Source organism: Arctopsyche grandis, chromosome 10 (assembly GCF_051622035.1).
Source record: "Arctopsyche grandis isolate Sample6627 chromosome 10, ASM5162203v2, whole genome shotgun sequence".
Taxonomy (NCBI): Eukaryota; Metazoa; Arthropoda; class Insecta; order Trichoptera; family Hydropsychidae; genus Arctopsyche; species Arctopsyche grandis.
This window is the reverse complement of record NC_135364.1, coordinates 16,195,102-16,213,714: the sequence shown is the minus strand read 5'-3', so window position 1 is coordinate 16,213,714 and position 18,613 is coordinate 16,195,102. Positions and strand designations below refer to the sequence as shown.

The window sequence follows — 18,613 nt, the reverse complement described above, 5'->3', positions numbered from 1 at the left end:
ATTATACACCATTTTATAAATGTTCAAGATATGATTTATACGACTTCTAATAAATAACAACGTACATATTTCATACATAAAAATTGCCTGAATCTTACCATAACACTGGGTTGTTCCTACTAAATGTAATAATGCGGAATTAAATCGCTCTCTCGGTGAAACATCAATTTCATTTTTATTTAAATGAAATTTTTATATTTTGACATTTCGAAATGTGCGAATTACGAACCAAGCAGAGCCGGGTACCTTTGCTAGTATAATATTATTATTCGAGCCAAAAATTAACAAGATATTTTTTTCAACAGCTCTCGAATCCTACAACAAGTACCTATGTACGTTCCGTTAAAATAATTAAGTCAAGATTGCGAATTTTCCCTTCCCTCCTTCCAATTTTTGGTGGGTTCCCTAAGAGCGTTCAACATTCTTTAATTAACAAAGTAACGCGGTGCTGCCAACGTTAAACGAGGGTCGTTCGAGATTTTTTCACCGTTTTCTTTTTAACAAATAGATCCGGGGAAACGCCCCACGTTAACGTCCAAACAGCAAGCCTATTTAGGCCATGGCCTGTTAAGACCATATTAAAAGAAAAAAAATACAAAAAACAAACCATCACCTTTCGAAAGGAGAGAATTTGATGAACATTTGGTATATAAACGTCTACCAAGGAATTCTGAAGAGCATCGAATATGTACATTAGTAACGAGAAGGGCGAGTGACAAATTAATGTAGAAGTGGATAAAAAATAACAGGAAATGACGATGTCGTAGGGGAAATATTAAAATTTTCGCGAGTGGGCAAAACGGGAGCGATGACATCATAATATAAGATCCCCTGGCTGAAGAAAAATAAGGAAAGCTCTCCATAGGGAGAATTCGTTCCTTGGGGACGTCACAACGTCAAGGTGTTTAAAATTCAGAGTGCATATCACTCCGAAGGGGAAATGAACTCAAAGCCGCAAAGGAGCCCTAATAGCCCAACGCGAACTTAAGAATGAGAGACCCTAAAACCAGCGAGGTCCAGTGCTATCGTATCAATGGATGTACGTGGTTTGACTAAGGTAATGAACGCGTTGTTGATTTTTCAAAATCTTGATTTCAGACTATTAAAAAATAATATTGATTTAAAAACACGTTTTTGCTTATTTTGGGGTAAGCTTTTTTCTCTATATTAAAACTGATTTTCTCTTATGTAATATTCGTATTGTTTGAATGGATTTTAAGTTGGTACGTAGACGATTCCCGAAGCCTTTATATTAATAAATCTTATTAAAATAGTTGAAATCTTGAATTTCAATAGTAAAAAATAAAAATCCCAACAATTCAAAATGAATGTTGGGAAAATCAAGTCGAAATAACTACATATGAATGAATTTCGGTTAAAAGGATTTAATTTATGTATGTACATATATGTATATATGTATGTATGTACATTATATTAGATTTGACGTGAAACACAATTTGTCTAATGTCTAGTGGAATGTTTTATTCAGAGATATATTGTACATGTAATACCTATATATTCCTATAGAATACTATTCATAAATACATGTACTGATGTACATATGAAAAATGTGAGTTTTTTGTATTTTCTCTATTATTAAAATGTTATATTCAGATATTGTTTTAGCTCTAACATGATAAAATTTTCTTTGAACTGTGTTTTACAATATATGTATGTATTTATAATATTTATTTATAAGATATATTATAGAATGGTGCGCGCATATGTTCCACGCGTTGTTTCCATGAAAAGAGGATCCGCGAAATTTATTCTTGTATTTGCTACAAAAATGCGCGAATGGTATTTTGGCGCAGATGACAACCCAAATGTACATAAAAGAAATTGAAATATAATGCCTTTCGGAGGAAAAAAATACGCACACTTAAAAAGCGAAGAAAAGTGAATAATACAAAACTCACCTGAAAAACATTTCGCATTATATTTGTATAATAGTGTGATGATGCGTATGTTTTGCGAAGGCGTTTAGTGGATTTTGAGAAACGTATATGTACACCTTTATATGCTTACACGTAAAGTCTCGTGATAAATTCGAAGGTTTTCAAAAGGAAACGATCGTTTAAAACCTTATCACGTGCGAATAAAATGCGTGGATAAGAAAGCTAACACTTTACGGGCGTTGAAACTGTTGCTCGATGGCCCTTCCCTAATAGATTTTATTATCGTGTTCGTGGGGAAAAAAAGTAACCATATTTTATATGACGTACGTGAAAAATCCAGAATTTACATTTTATATTTATTTAGTCGATTTTTGATTGGGTAACTTTTTATATTATATTTTCGATGTTCTCGTGCGCCAGATGTTCGGCGGGAAAAGTTGCGCGATAGTAAATTGAATTGGCCTACAAATATTTAATGCGACGTGACCCATATACGCGGAAGATGAAAATGGAAATGCATGTTTTCCATTTCCCGAATATCAAACGTACAAAATCGATTCGCATTTTCCTGATTTTTATATTATACAAACGACGTCGTAAAAGTTTTTTTCCTCTTACGCACGTGATAAAATGTAAACATTCAGTGCGACCAACACACGGCATTATCCTTTTTTTTCAAAATATTCGGGATCGTAGGCCCAAACCCAACATTGGGACTGTCATGTAATGGTATTTAGGGCGTATTATAGTGGAGAACTATTTCTCAATCTTTTTTTGTCCACAATCAACTCACTTGCTAGTGGACATGTATGTATGTACTAGGGTTTCTGATTTCCCGGACTTTTTCAATTCCCGGGACGTTCCCGGGGTCGTTCCCGGGATTCCAGGGATCCCAGGACACATAAAAAAACTTTTTTTTTCAATTTAATATATTTTTTATTAAAAAAAAATATTTATTTATTTACAAAACATTACATAATATATCTATTAACTCGAAAAAATTGAATTATGAAAGTAAACTTATTTAAAGTAGCTTCTTAAGAATACTAAAATATTTAAATGAGAATCCGAAAGTCTTATTCTAGATTTGGTACAAAAATTTCCAGCAATGGAAAAAACCCTTTCAGTTTCGGCCGAAGTTGGTTTTATTGTTAAAAGGACGAAAACAATTTTTTTAAATTATCGGTTTTTTCTACTGCCAGCATGTATATTTTAATTTCTTTTTTAAATTCGATGCTATTTTTATTTACGTTATTTTGTCTTTGATAACTCCTTATTTAATTCTTCATTCATCGTCAAACACACAATTGTTTCGTCTTCATCCAAATCTAAAAGAGTTTCTTCCATTGTGGAATCGTCAATACAAGAAGGATATACTCGCTCCATAATAACTATTACGTGAAACTTCACCGTAGGATATATGTACATTCGCTCTTATTACAACATTTAAAGAATGTTTTGTTCGGTATAAAATCAGAATTATTTAAATTGTATGTTAAAAAAATCAGTTTTAGTCTACTTCTTTCTTCGATTTTAATTTTTGAGAATATTTTACGATTCTTTGTGTATTTGATTAGTATTTCCCTTCGTGCAGTCGTGAAAATGTTGTATGTTTAAAAGAATTTTTTAAATCCAATTCCGGGATTCGAGATAAAAATTCCCGGGACACGGGACAACAAAAATTCCGTGAATTCCCGGGAATTTCTGTCCCGGGTCGACCCGGGTCAGAAACCCTAGTATGTACATATATAAAACTTTACAGGCGAGAGAAATAATTAAATTTAAGTTTTAAAACTATAAAGCAATTGAAATTTTATTTTATTTTATTATATACATATGTATATGTATATCAAGAAGGCCTAACAGGTAAATCTCAATGTGCCTTCCTGGCCAATTATAAACAATACAGCATTTTTTTATTACATAAATCGCTGAATTACGAGACACCGAAAACTCGAAATTTAAGGGACATCTATGAATTTTAACTTGTACATAAAATTTATTGTACGTTAATCATCCTCAAAAAGCGGTGACATAGTAGGTAGGAAGGTATTTAGCCAATTTAATCGAGGAACCGTTTCAACAATGAAATCAGAAAAATTGGCAAGGTTTGATAGGAAACGAACGACCTGGAGTCACAGACCAGCATTACAGATATACTCGGAATAATTATTTTTAATCGAGGTCAAATTCCGGGATCTAGCCGGCGCCTCTCGGTGCTAGGCAAAAGCCCAACCACGAGCCATGCTGCTAGATGAAATGTTTATGAGTATATAAGTGACAATTACACTATTTGTTTGTTGCCTGTAGAATCACTGGTTATAATATTTGTTGTATGAACACGAGCCAAAAAGTTTCTGGTCTCAAGGAAATGCTACGACTCGACAGACTTGTCTACATGCGTGTATGCCTACCATGACTGTTGATGCACCATTATAATATGAGAAATAGAAAATGTAAACATTCTAAAAGAATAATGGTTATAATATTTGTTTTATATTTGTAAATTTCAATTTCTTCTTATATTCTATCTTATAACCTTTTCCAAATATTTTAATACTATAGTTTAATTATGCAATGTACTACATATTTTGTCATGCCTTTATTCTTTACTTTTTAATTTGTTTTCCTTATATTTATCTTTTTCATTTTTGTAAAAATCTATTATTGGACTCGGATGTTACATATATTATTTATTTACTTTTTGTTTTTTTTATACCTATCTCTGTACATCCTGTCTGTTGATTTTTCAATTAATAAAATAAAATAAAATAAAAATAAATAAATAAAAATAATAATTGCTGCCATCAATACGAGCAAAACGATACATCAGAAAACACAACGGATATATTCAAAATAAAGAAAAGCCAAAAGAGCATACCGCCACTGGTTTAATGTCGATTCGTAAAAGCGAGGAAGGTCGATGAGGAGAAGAAGCGAAAGCGGATGCATATAAAACTCTCGCTCTCGGGCTCGGAGATGATAAAATAAAAGTGCGGCCGGGCGTTAAGCGCCGATGAACGAAGTTTCCACGTGGGAAAGTCGCTTTTCCTTTTAACAGCCGTAAACCAGCGAAATAGATGCATCCGCAACGGTCTCGTCTCTCCCTCGCACTCCCAAAGCTCCAGTGGAATCGTTGGAGTGAGACAGAGCACATCCGACGGCCGCAGGGTGCGCATAAATCAGGAAGCCAGAAATCACACATCGCAAACTTTATTGGCGTTTTATAGGGGGAAAAATGGCCTACCCTGAATAATACAACCGCGGCTAATCGGAGGCTGCGTGCGATTTATATCTATAGACTGCATTTAAAACATTCAAGTGGTTTTAAGGTTCTTTCGCAATGGGCAAGGTTATATTTTCTCGAAAGGGTATTACCACCAGCGGCTTCTCTCTAGCCCATGAATGATCTAATTGAATTTATTAATACTAATTTCAAAACGAAAAATTTGCACTTCTTACATTTTACATTTACTATCAGAGTTTTATATGTACATATGTATGCAAATTATTGGAACAAATTATGAAAATAACTTCAAAGTTTTGAAACCACCTACTCTAATCCATTATCTACAATGTATTGGATCTATCAGGCGACAAAGGAACAATACATACATTACAGTACATTAAATACAAAATCAAATAGTAAAGATTACAAGGGTTGTATGCAGATACATATGAAGGTCCAAGTGGTAGATAGATAAATATCGAACAATCATACAACCATTCATAAAGATGGACGACTAATTCATTAATGTAGTATACATGAATTTGGCTAGTGGTCATATTGGCATTTTCAAAATTTCTGTCCACTTTTTTGTATTTTTTTTTTCATTTTTAAAATAATTTATTTTGTTTGATTTTCATTGTTTATTAATGGTTTTTTAATTAAAAAAAAAATGACTGCTTACACGAAAACCATGTGAAACGTATAAGAGGTTAGTAAAAACAAACTTTTTTGTTTAATTTTTATTAGAGATGTCAACAAGAAAACGGATGGCTCTTGGAATAAGAGCCTTCCGATAAAGGTCTGTGCGGGAAACTGGAACAACCATCAAATTACGATTCGCACAATTATTATTTCCACAAAAATTTATTTTACTTTTTTATACAACCTATTTTAAATTGTATAAAATAAATCAATGAAGATATTAAAAAAATAATTAGATGGGTCAGTTCCAACACGCATTAAATAGCAAATACCACAAAATTATGCGTGTTGTGTTAAGTATGTATTTCATTATATAATTTTTATTTTATTTCATTTTTCAAAGACATACAGTATTTTAATATATTTTTATAGCAGTGTCACCAAAAAAATTTCTATATAATATCTATAATTCACTTATATCAGTCAACCAATTGACATAAGCTTTTTATTGTAGCTACATACTTGTACGGGCAATTCCTCAAAAAGAAGACGAAAGTCTAAAAAATATACGGAAGCACCTTTATGGAACATTTTATGAATAATTCTCACGGGAATCCTGAATATATTCACAGAGACAAGGATGAACGCTCAAGGAGTCACCATACGTCTTGCTTACCGAACGAGTACGCAAGCATAGGAGAGAGAGCAGGTGCTACACTCACGCATTCAACCGAGCAAGTTTTTTTATTTATTTATTTTAAATAAATCCTGATTTCGTAAATAAATCACGAGCTGTCAATGCTCGGGAAGAGCTCGCCGAGGGAACGATGCGAATTGATTATGTTTTCGCAAATAGAGCATAAAGCCCGCGAGACGCCCCCGCAATATTATTATACGTAGACACGTGAGCTTTTTACCTCGATGCAAAAATCGGTAGGAGCTCGTCAACCGTGATATTAGACACCCCTTAAGCCTCGAGGAATCGTACGAATTATTATTTGCGAAAGCATTAAATTGGCTTTTGGGGTGGTTGTGAGTAGCAAAACTGGGTATAATTTGACAATTTAGGAATTTAATGCAATTTGAGTCCTATAATTTATATGTGTTTTGTAATTGAAGAAATTTCCAGGTATACGAGGGATTATGTTATATTATGGTTCGGGTTCCAGATTTCAGAGGTGCGATTTTCAAATGTCGAACGGACTCGACGGAGGGCCGTTTTCGATTCCAGAGATGAAATCCCCCGGAGATGAAGTCAAATTATCTGAGGATTCGATTCGAAAGCTCCGGGAATTTGTTTCCGGGCGTGATTCCAGGTGGCTGAAAGAAAATGTCGGTCAAAAGAAGCATGAATCAATCAGTCGATGTACAAATATTTTGACCGGCGATGAATTTTTTTACGAGCCGAACATAAAACTGTTGTTTGCTAGAGAAAATGTCTTATAAGTGGAGTTTATCGGAAATCGGATAAAAAGATAAAAAAAACTATTATATTACGTATATGTACCTATAATATAAGTTAGAATTAAAGGAATATTGATTTTTTTGTCAAAGTATGAGCATTCGGGACAATATATATGTATATGTAATTTTACTTTATTTTATGTTGTTACGAAAGTTTCTCAGTTGATATTAGAAACATTTGAAGAAGCTACAAGATTACGCTGAAAAATTATACTCCATTGAATATTCTGTCGCTAAATTTACATACGCAAATTTGTATTTAAAATTGTTCATTATTTTGTCGTACAAAGTATTACATCTAAACTGCAATAAGACTACTTAATCACGCGCCAATTTGTAAGACACTTTGATTATACTTTTTCTAAGTAATTTAGTATGAAAAGCCGAAATTAAATCCGAGATGAGAGCCCGTTATACTTGTACGCAAATTTCGCACGCAAAGTTGTGTACAAACGAAATGGGACCGCATAATTCGCTTGGTATACATATGTACATATATATGTATGTAACTGGAATCTCGTTATGACCGAGTTCAACTGCACTTATCAACTTAAATTTACATTACACCAGTTTATGGCCAAACTCTTGATTTCCACGGGTGAAACATTTCAGAACTTGGAAATCGTATGTGGTATACTAACTTTTAATAAATAATCAACGATAAAATTAAAAATCTGAAAAAATCAGACAGTCATACAATTTCGGTTTCAGTTGAGATCGGGCAAATTTTCTGACCTGTATAACCTGATCTGAACGATACACAGAAGGGGGTGGTAGGGGGTTGACGACTCGATGAAATTGTTTGGTGTTTCGTCGGGGGCAGAACGCGAATAAAAGCGTTTTCCGGAACCGGCTCGGTAATTACGCTAATTGCCCTTTTTCACCCGGCGAACAGTTCGGCAGTCCGGAGTGATTAATGGGCCCTCGGTTGCAAAATATGAAAAACCTTCGGACCCTAAAGGCCTCCTCCTTCCAGGACACATTATCCCCTTATACATTTTTCAGAGGGGCCGCTTAGAAACCCGAGAACAATACACCCGCGACCGGCGCGTGAATATCAAATATCTATATCAAGTGCAAATGTTGACCCCCGGGCTTACAATATTCACGCGTGCCATTTTCCCAGGATCAAATTCAAAATGAAAATGCAAGGCACAATCCTTAAATGTGACAATTCAGACTGTTGTGATTTTACAATACCAGGACTGATTTTAGATGAAAATATGCTATGTATTGTGTGTAAATCGGCGTGATTTATTAATTTTAAATATATATGTAGGATTTCACAGTGTCCGTGTTGTAATCAGCATCCAGAATAAAAAGGTACAATCAGAAAAGATTCAAAAAGTTTTCGTAGTACGCAAATATGTAGAAGGACGTGATCGATAGATACTCGCATCTATAAATTTACATATGCATGTATGTATGTATGTAAGTCTTGTGAACTGAAAATAGTTTAGACGTCACCAAGGTTGAAAAAAGCTAAGGTAGGTAAGTATATTTATTTAAAAGATCCTTGGACTGTTTACGTGATGTGTGTTTTGGACGATGCCAAAGGTTTTATTCCTCGAAGGTTTGAATAGGGTCGGATCAAACGCGATTATTATTACGTGGTGAGAATAATTCAGGTCGAACCTACCCATATTAGACGGCGACCTTTGCGCACATTCGAATATATCATAACAAATATATAAGAAAAGAAAAGAAATAGAAATGAGATTATGACTCCTATAAAATTGGGTACAATCAAATTTTGACAATATATGTACATAAGTGTCATATCTTTGGTCGAAAATTTAAATATATCATGTTATAAATAAAAATCACGACTTTATGATTAATAGTAGATTTAAATAAAAGTAAATTTATCTAAAAAAAAATTCCTATAGTTTTGTATGTACATTTATGTATGTATATAAAACAATAAAGTAGTCCTGAAAAAAGTATATGTATACATACGTGCATACATACATGTTTCTGCCTGAAGGAATTGATCTATGTATAATATACTATACAAAAATATTCAAGAAATTGGTCAAATAAATTATTCATATGGGTTAGTTTCATTAGGAAAAACTATGTACATACATAATAATTGTTACGAAAATACAATTGTACTAAATTCACTATCAATATCATATGTATTATTACATAAAATTATATGTATTAAATTCGATGGAACAATTAAGTGGCTGTCCAAAATATGCGACAATTTATACATATGTATGTACATATTTTATTTTATTTTATTTTATTTTAAAAAATCAATACCACAGAGACTTGACAGGTTGCCCCAAAGCGTCAATGTGATTTTAATACAAATAATAAAAATCATAAAAATTACAAAAAAAACATCATAAAAAAAAAATAAAAATCATAAATAAAAAAAAACATAAGAAAATAATAAAAATCATAAATAAAAAAAAACATCATAAAAAAATAATAAAAATCAAGTAAAAAATATGTACACAAAATAAAAACAAAGAAATAAGATTGAAAAATTTATATCGTGCTATTTAGGATGTGTTCCACCAACTCAACATAACTGGCATCGAATAGGTCCAAGTAATGTGCCAGTAAGTTAAGGAGTCGAACAGCTCTCGAGAGGGGGGAGTTCATGAGCACGTTTGATTTAGCCCTAATTGGCAAAAATATATCATGTTTTCTTAAAACTCTACGATTTTCCGGGGCCCAGAATTTTAGTTTCTCCAGGATAGTGGGATTGTGAATCTCTCCTCTAAGTAATTTTACGAAATGTTTCCCAAGAAATAAATCTCTTCTCTTTGCCAGGGAGTTGAAACCCAAAGATCCCAAGACAAAGGCACTAGGGAACAGATATGGATAAAATCCAAATGTCTTCAGATATAAAAATCTAAGGAATTTCCTTTGGACTCGTTCCAACATTAGAGAGTAACGAAGTTGATAGGGAGACCATATAATGGAGCCAAACTCGAGCACACTGCGAACTAATGTACAATATAAGAGACGAATGGCAGTGAGCCCTAGTTCGGACGAATTACGGATTACGAATCCAAGGATTTTTGTTGCCCTATCACAGATATTCTCAATGTGAATGTTGAAACTCCAACTATTTTCGAAGACTATTCCCAGATCAGATATAAATAATTCTCTCTGAAGAAGAGAATCATGAAATTTATACGGATATTTAATAGGAGAACGAGAACGAGAGTAAGAAATGACCCGTATGAAATGAAATGTATGTATACATACATGAATCATAGATACATGTGTGTAGGTATAATTTTTCAAACTTTTTGAATAACCGAATTCATTTGTACATATGTACATACATCATTATAATAATTTGAAAAATATACACCTCATTGGTTAGATATGTGGACTTCTAGATTTGAATACAGTTTAATAAAAATATTAACTATCAAAATCTGCATAGAAACACACAAAATATACGAAAAATTTATAGACGTATAATATGTCTATTTATAATACACAACGTAGCAAAATTTATATTGGAAAATAATACATTCGTATACAATGAACGCTGATACTCTTTTATGCGTATTTCAATTTGAATTTCGGTAGGTTTACCTTTTTTTCCGCAGTTCGCCTCACTAGTCCAAATATGAGAAGAGATTGATAGAAATTTTATGCGCGGCCAAATAAAACCCTATACCCGAGTTTATGATACACAGCATCCGGGAATCAATAAGCATAATAGTTTATTGCCAAATGAGAACGGAAGGGTTCGAAAATATGCCCGACAACCGTGATATTATATGTATGGTAGAAGTCTCGTCTGAAAATCGTACTCGAGATACGAGAGAGACCCAAAGATTTACATTATTAAATTGGGCACAGTCTTACGCCATAAGGGTTACATTTGTCCCTTGCACGACGGAAAGGGTTTAAATTACTCGGACATCTGACTATTCGGACAGGTTAATCCAGAGGCAAAACCATTTGGCTGAATTCGGGACGAATCAACTGACGTTGAATAAGTATTCATTCCCCATGGCACAATGATGTTAAGTTTCTAAGCGAATCTATGTACATATTATATCACCGAATTCTATGAAATATTCTTTTGAATCTAATTGAATACATGATATATTAATTCACAAGCAAATGCATCACTCTCTTTCTTTTAAACTACACTACAATATTGCGGTCGAATATACATACATATGTATGTATATAAATATAATATAACACATTTCGTTTATGATATGTATGTGTATTATATTATTATGTACATATGTACATATACAAACATATGTATGAATGTAATATATGTACATATAGAACGGCGTAATATTTTGCTTACATAATCAATAGGTATTATTAGTTGGTTCAATCGGGTTTAATGATTTTACATACATATGTATATCAGTGAAATATGAAGTGATATATTTGCATTCAAACAAATTACGGCAAAATGAAAAAAAAAACCAAATAATTGCACAGTTGTAATAAAATTAATTAAATTTCATATTTGTACTATTAAAAATTAATTTCAATAGAATTGTACCAAAGAGCTGCTTGGGTTTGAAATTGATGTCAACCATGTTCATAATTTAATCTTATAAAAGTGTGTTTTATCAGTTTGATCATATTTTTTATGCATGTAATTACATTTGTACATAATATCTACAAATAAGACAAACGCTTCAAGGAGATCATAAAATTTTACTTATATTATCAGCAGATAATTGACGTTGTTGGTAATATGTTATTTAAAGTGCGCCCATAAAATATTTTAAGAATTATAATTGCTTCGAATATTACGGAATTTCCACGGGAAATCACATCTGAAATTAAAAAGTATAACTGTGGACTCACATAGCCTTGAGAGAATTAATGATTTTCACGTGGCCAAAGTGTCGTTCAAAAAGTTTTCGGGAAGATAAATTAACCTTGGTTTAAAACTTTATTTGAATGTAGTGTTTTTTTGTCAAAATGAAATATTGCTCTAATTTTCCAGGTGACATATTGAATGTCACTCGATATTATGAAGATAACAGGGTCAAAGGTTGGAGAGAGTGTGGGGAAGTTCTTTGGGGGACGATCTGGTGGGGACCATTAATCACGTCGTGAGACGTCGGATTTTCTTCTCTTTACAACATCAATGGTACCGTAGAGTACACTAAACGTAAGAAATACGTTTACAGCTGAAAGTCTCGTAAGAAGAATGACGAATATAAAATTACCTGGAACAAACAACAACAGAGTCGAACGACCTGAATTAATAATGAAGCATCGGTATAAATCCAATAAGCATACAATGTGAACTACATACGTACTGAAATACTTCGTATACTCAATATTTCGGTGATGGAGAAAGATTTTCCGAAATAATACTGATCGAACACTTTCTCCTTTTTTCTCTCAAATGCATAATAAATAAGGAAGTCAAGTAGGGAAATGTTTCGACTGGTTGTTGTTGGTATACACTCGAGGGAGAGTTGTTCTACAGTCTTGAGATTTTCTTAAGGATTTACCGTTTTATATAGGGTCGACTAGCCAAAAAGTCATTCAACTTTTGCCCAAAAGAAAATGTAATAAAAGTTCTTTGTCGGTTATGTTTACATTTTTTATTGCACGAAAATCTGCATATTAAATTAAAAACCAACGCGAAATATTTTATTTGAATAATCATACTAATTTTAATTTCAAGTTCATATTTTCTGATATTTAAGTTCATCGTTCATTCATAAAAAAATAATAAAATTAACAATCCACCGAAAATTTATAAAAATCGTCTCTGGATATTAAGGATTTATTATTGTTTTAAGAATATCATTTATATTTGCATATAATAAATAATAAAAAACATGTACGTATATAATATACATATATGAATGATATAAATGTAAATATTTGAATATATATTTTTTATGTCGCATTTTCCTGAAAATAAATAAGGACGATTACCTAAAAACGCAAACATGTTTAGAGTAAGTGGACGAGGCACGAAAAACATATGGTGTAACGCGGGTAAGCCGACTGTTTTATTTATAAAGTAAAATAGGATTTAGTCAGTGGGACGTTTTAGCGAAATTGACTCTGAATTAACTAGACATACGTAAGCGAAACAAAAAAAGCAAAAACAACAACAAACAATTCATTATTCACAAGTCCTAGTTTCGGTGCGAACGTTCAACCGAGGTGGTAGAATAGAAGTAATATATCACTCGTAAGGGCAGAACGGCATTTTTAACACGCGCGGGTGAAAAAGAGTCATTACATAAGAGTATGTACTTAAACCGAGAAGCAAGCGAAAAAATGAGGCGAGAGTCCTTAAAAGTTGACGAGAAAACACGCAATCAAACGGCGCAGCAGTCCCGAGAACGTAATTATAAAAGAAGAATTTGCATCCACTCAAAGAAAAACCCGTGCTTTTGCTTTTAAGCGAAGTAAGAAAATGTATTGAATCAAGGACTATATGGCGGTAAAATTCATTAAATTATACGTAGAAAATTATATTACCGAGTCAAACCCATGTCAGTTGTCATATTTAAAGAAAGCACACCCTCATCATATTTATCATATGAATTTTTACTTATTGATTTACTTCAACACTCATATTTATGAAATCAACGATGAATGTAATTTACTTACTGTATAAAAACATTTTGAAAATGTGGACAAATTTTGGATTTAACGATCTGAACGACGGATTCAAATATGGATGTATTTAATCTGCAAAGCGGAACATGCGATTATGCAACAGATTGAGAGGAAGTCTTTGTCGAGAATCGTTCTTATGGAACATGAAAGATAAACACATGATTCATTATGCACGTGCATAATTTAGTTGAAAAAAAAGGAAAAACGATTGTTTCGAAATTCGAAAAAAAAACAACGTATCAAGGTTGAACGGTTTTTGCGTTTTTTCACAAAGAATTAAAATCATGCTAAAATGAAGGAAAAGTCACGATTTGAAGTATTGATTCAGTAACTAGGAAGTTAGGTAATTAAAGTAAAAAGAGGACAGAATAAAATTGAAAGTCTTCCAATAGTTGTGAAAATTATTTTCAAATAAAAAAAAATTGAGCCAAGACAGATAAAGGACAAAACATGTTGGTCACATACAGTTAATTTAATTTTGAAATTGCTGAATGTCAGAATTATTTGCATAACTATGTACATACATATGTATAGGTATAAGAGAATTGATATTGCAATACGTTTAGAATAAATGCTACATTAAATTGAAACAATTGAACCTAGTACAGGCGAACAATTGAAACTAGATGTAAATTTTGTACAGTCCGTACAAGAAAACTTTCGAGTTTATGGAAAATTCTGCATTGGAAAACACTTTAAAGCAATAGTCGACGGTGAATTTATTTGATCATAAAATTCCAAATACAACACAAGCAATTTTAAATTTTGCAAGAATAATTGAAAATAGACGATGACAACTCATATAAGGCGCTCTGTCATCCAGGTAAATTGTAACATCTTTCTTCACCACTAGAAACACCGGGTACGGAAGCGTTCTCGACAACAACTAAAACAGTTCAAGTACACAGTGCGGTACATGGCACCAAGTTTTATAAGAGTATCAAGTCTGGCGGCAAATATTCGATATTGCAAACAAGGGAATAGATAAGTAGACTCGCGTGGATAAGAGCACTCGAGACAAGCAACCGCTGACACACAAAGAGCAGCGGCTGCAGCAACTAGCTCCTTTCTTCGAGAGAGTGCTGTATCGCCCCCCTGCTATTGCCTTGCCGTCTACGGCCCTGGGTAATTATGCACACGTCGTCGCTCACCCCTATCCATTCGTATGATACGAGTAAAACTATCGATTTGCAATGCTATAATTTACGAGCATTACATCTCAGTGGCTTAGTGAGATCTGTACTGTCTATGCGGGGGTACGGGGTGCCTATTCTACAAACAGGGGCGTAAAATATTTTACTTTAATGTTATAGTTATATCTCCATAATATTCTATTTTATAACCTTTTTCCAATATTTTAACACTTTAGTTTAGTTATGCAATGTGTTATTTAGTCATGTTATAGCTTTTATTCTTTTCATTTTCATTTGTTTATCTTGTATTTATCTTTTTCATTTGTTTATCTTTGTAAAAATCTGTAATTGGACTCGGATGTTATATATATTATATATTTACTCTTTGTTTTTATGCATTTCTACATCTTGTGGTCTGTTGATTTTTCAATAAATAAAATAAGATTAAATAATACTAACGATTAGTGCTCGTCGACCAGTGGGTAACCAGCACTCATCATCCAATCAGGGATCGGGACTCAATGACTTAGGAGCGAGCTGCGCTCAACAGCCAATGAGGTCTCGCGACTAATCGACAAATTGATCTCATTGCATTTAGTATACATTTACTATAAAAGGTCGGCGAATTCCTCTGTTGAATCATTTGAAACTGACTGTCCGAGATATAACAATATATAATATGTAACACTATGTAGTACTCATTGCGTCCTTCACTCCACTCTGGAAACCTGTCTTCACGTCTGGATGAATAAATCATTTTTTTATTTTTCAGTTTCTTTGTCTCAAGAAGAAAGTTTTTGTTAAGTGTTTTTTGTTGTATCAAGCAAAATATATGCTCAGAACGCAGATATATAAAAAACGGGAGACGTGGGTAAGAGGTAGCTAACAGAGTGAAAAGATTAAAATGGCAATGAACAGAACATGTGAAGTTTGAAGAAGGGACGAAAGGTGAACAAGAGGAATGCTTGAATGGTAGAGTGCAAGGAAGACCACATTGAGGTGGGTGGACGAAATAAGGAAAATGTGTGGGATTAGGTAGATGAGTGTTGCTCAGAACAAAGATGGATGAAAGCGTGTAAAGAGGTCTTAATGAACCACTGGCTGTAAATGATGACGGTCAATTTAATTATTTATAAAAACATTTTTATAGAAACTAGTGTTGAAAAAAAAAATTCAATTTGCACTGGGGGATTCCAACCGTTTAGTGCAGCCCTGATTATTTGGCGGGTATGCTTTGCGACACTGCATCACGAGATAAGATGTTTTGGCAAGGAACGAGCCTCTGTCATGGTGGGGTTTATCCGGTGGATTCAAGAGAAGTTTGAGATAAGGAAGGCGCCGGGATTGCAGAGGTGTGGGTCGTTCTGGGTGCAGGGGATGGTGTAAGTGCAGCCTGCAAGTAGGGATGGTGCTTAAGGGGAAGAGGGCTCTCTTACTACCCGCACCTCATTATTTTTAGGTGACGGCTAGACTGCCCATTAAAACTTGTGCGACAGTCCCCTCGCCAGTACAATTGCTGAAAGTTTTACAACTATTTCGGGAAAAACGACCGGTGTGAAAGCGCGTCTGTGAAATCGACAGTGGAATTTTGCACTCGGAAGTTCAACGGTCGCGATGTCCTGAAAAATGGCGTTTAGCACTCCAAACTCTCAATTAAAGTTTGCGTCAAATATATTTTCCAGAATGCAATGAAACTAGAATATATATGTATTTATATGTACACTTAGAGTTAAGACTGTTTGAGAATTTGCATGGCTAGGCAAATGCATTTTGATAACATGTATTATATGTACATACAGACATATATTCGACAAAATTACAATTTCATACGAGTGATAGTTCTATTATATGACACCTATGAGGCATATGAGTATATAGTTAATTATAATTATATAGGCTGGGTTAACTTCCGGCTTAATAATGAACTAAAACATAGGACACGTAATTGGAAGGATACATTATGGTGTATACATTAATATATTAAGTACTTTCGTAATCGTCTATGTACATACATACATGTGTGCGTGTTATGCTTGCGAGTAGGCCTTCCAATACCGGGATTCCGGTGTTTTCTAAAACCGTGAATCCCGGGGCTGAAACTAGTCTGAGTACCGGAATTACGATGCTGGCAGAAATTTCTTTAAAAAAAATATTTTTACAAAAATAATAAGGAAAAAATATAAAACAACATTATATAATGAAAAATGGTAGGATGAACAATGACAGTCATAGTCCATTTGTTTGCTCCGACCCGTTTCGACGCCGGCTTGCTGTTTCCACGAAATTGTATGAGCGGCCTGAATTTTGTCCCAAATTTTGTGTTCAACTACAATGATATTTAAAGCATGTATTGAAGTTTTTTTTATGAGACCTGTGCTATTCAGGATTGAACATGATCCATTGTTTCTCAGTCGCTGTGGATTTTCAAGTGTTCAGATCTCGTTACACGGTATGTATTGTGCTAAGTTAATTGAACATGTTTTTTCCCGGTGCTAGCACCGGGATCCCGGTATCGAAAATTCCCAGCACCGCAATCCCGATGCTGAAGTAACCTTCCGGGATTGGAAGCACTGCATGAGTGTTTCCTCTACTTATACATACATATGTATTTACATTAGTTTTTTCGAATGCTAGGTCATAAATTGACAAATGAGTATTAATATGGTTTCATACAAATATGCAGATATGTAGAGTAGATTTCAAGTTAATTACAATGAGTACATCTGGTCTATACATTTTTTTTTCCAATTAAGCGGTTGTTCCAAATCAGCAAAAATTTGTATATGTATTAACCCAAATAAATCAACAGTACTTATTCATGAAATTGGTCCAATACATGTAAAATTTATGTATGATAAATAAGTTAACATAACATTTATGTAGAATGTATTTTTCAAAATAAAGTAAATATACATGTGTATGTATGTATTTTTTTGGAAATTAATTTATAAAAGATTTTTTTTGCCAAGATATAAAAAGGTATAATCGTACTGTATACATACATATGTATGTACAATGTAGGATTTAGTTTTCAATCCCGGAAGAGTGCATATAAAAATGATTTAGTTGGCAAAATTGGGTCGAGTGTATGTTTAAGTTGGTATGCTGCATAACACCGCAAACAAACGACAGTTCATTTCAGCGCATTGAGAAATACATAAATACGGTGTTAATACTATACGAGTCTCATTGGCCCCACTCACTGCGAGTCCTTTCACGAAATGAATCCTGTACGTCGTTACAGTTAAACAGTTAACCAACAGCTAAACAGGTGCAGCTAGAACACTTTCAAAATTAGGTAACGATGTATGTACATATGTATGTTTATATTTTTGAATATATATACCTATATGTACATACATACTGGGCTACCTTTTCTCACATTGAAGTAAATTTAATCAATGTTATTATATCATGTAAATCAGCGGCAGTCATATGAGATCAAACTTTTAATCAAAATTAAAATTTAGATGTGAATTTATTATTATATCAATGTATGTTTGTGAATTTTAATCTAAACAGAACCGAGGTATTTATCCAGTTTGTATATAAATATCACACTCTTGTATGAAACAAAATACCGACGTCTCTGTATTGTAACCATTAGTATCTGAGAATAGTTTGAAATAGTTACTGTT

The 18,613-nt window shown here is 33.3% G+C and overlaps 1 protein-coding gene across 1 annotated transcript in view; it reads right to left on the bottom strand.

Moving 5' to 3' along the window:
* Window positions 1-18,613, bottom strand: part of LOC143918182 (uncharacterized) — a 235,338-nt gene that overhangs the window by 56,326 nt on the left and 160,399 nt on the right. The window lies entirely within an intron of this gene.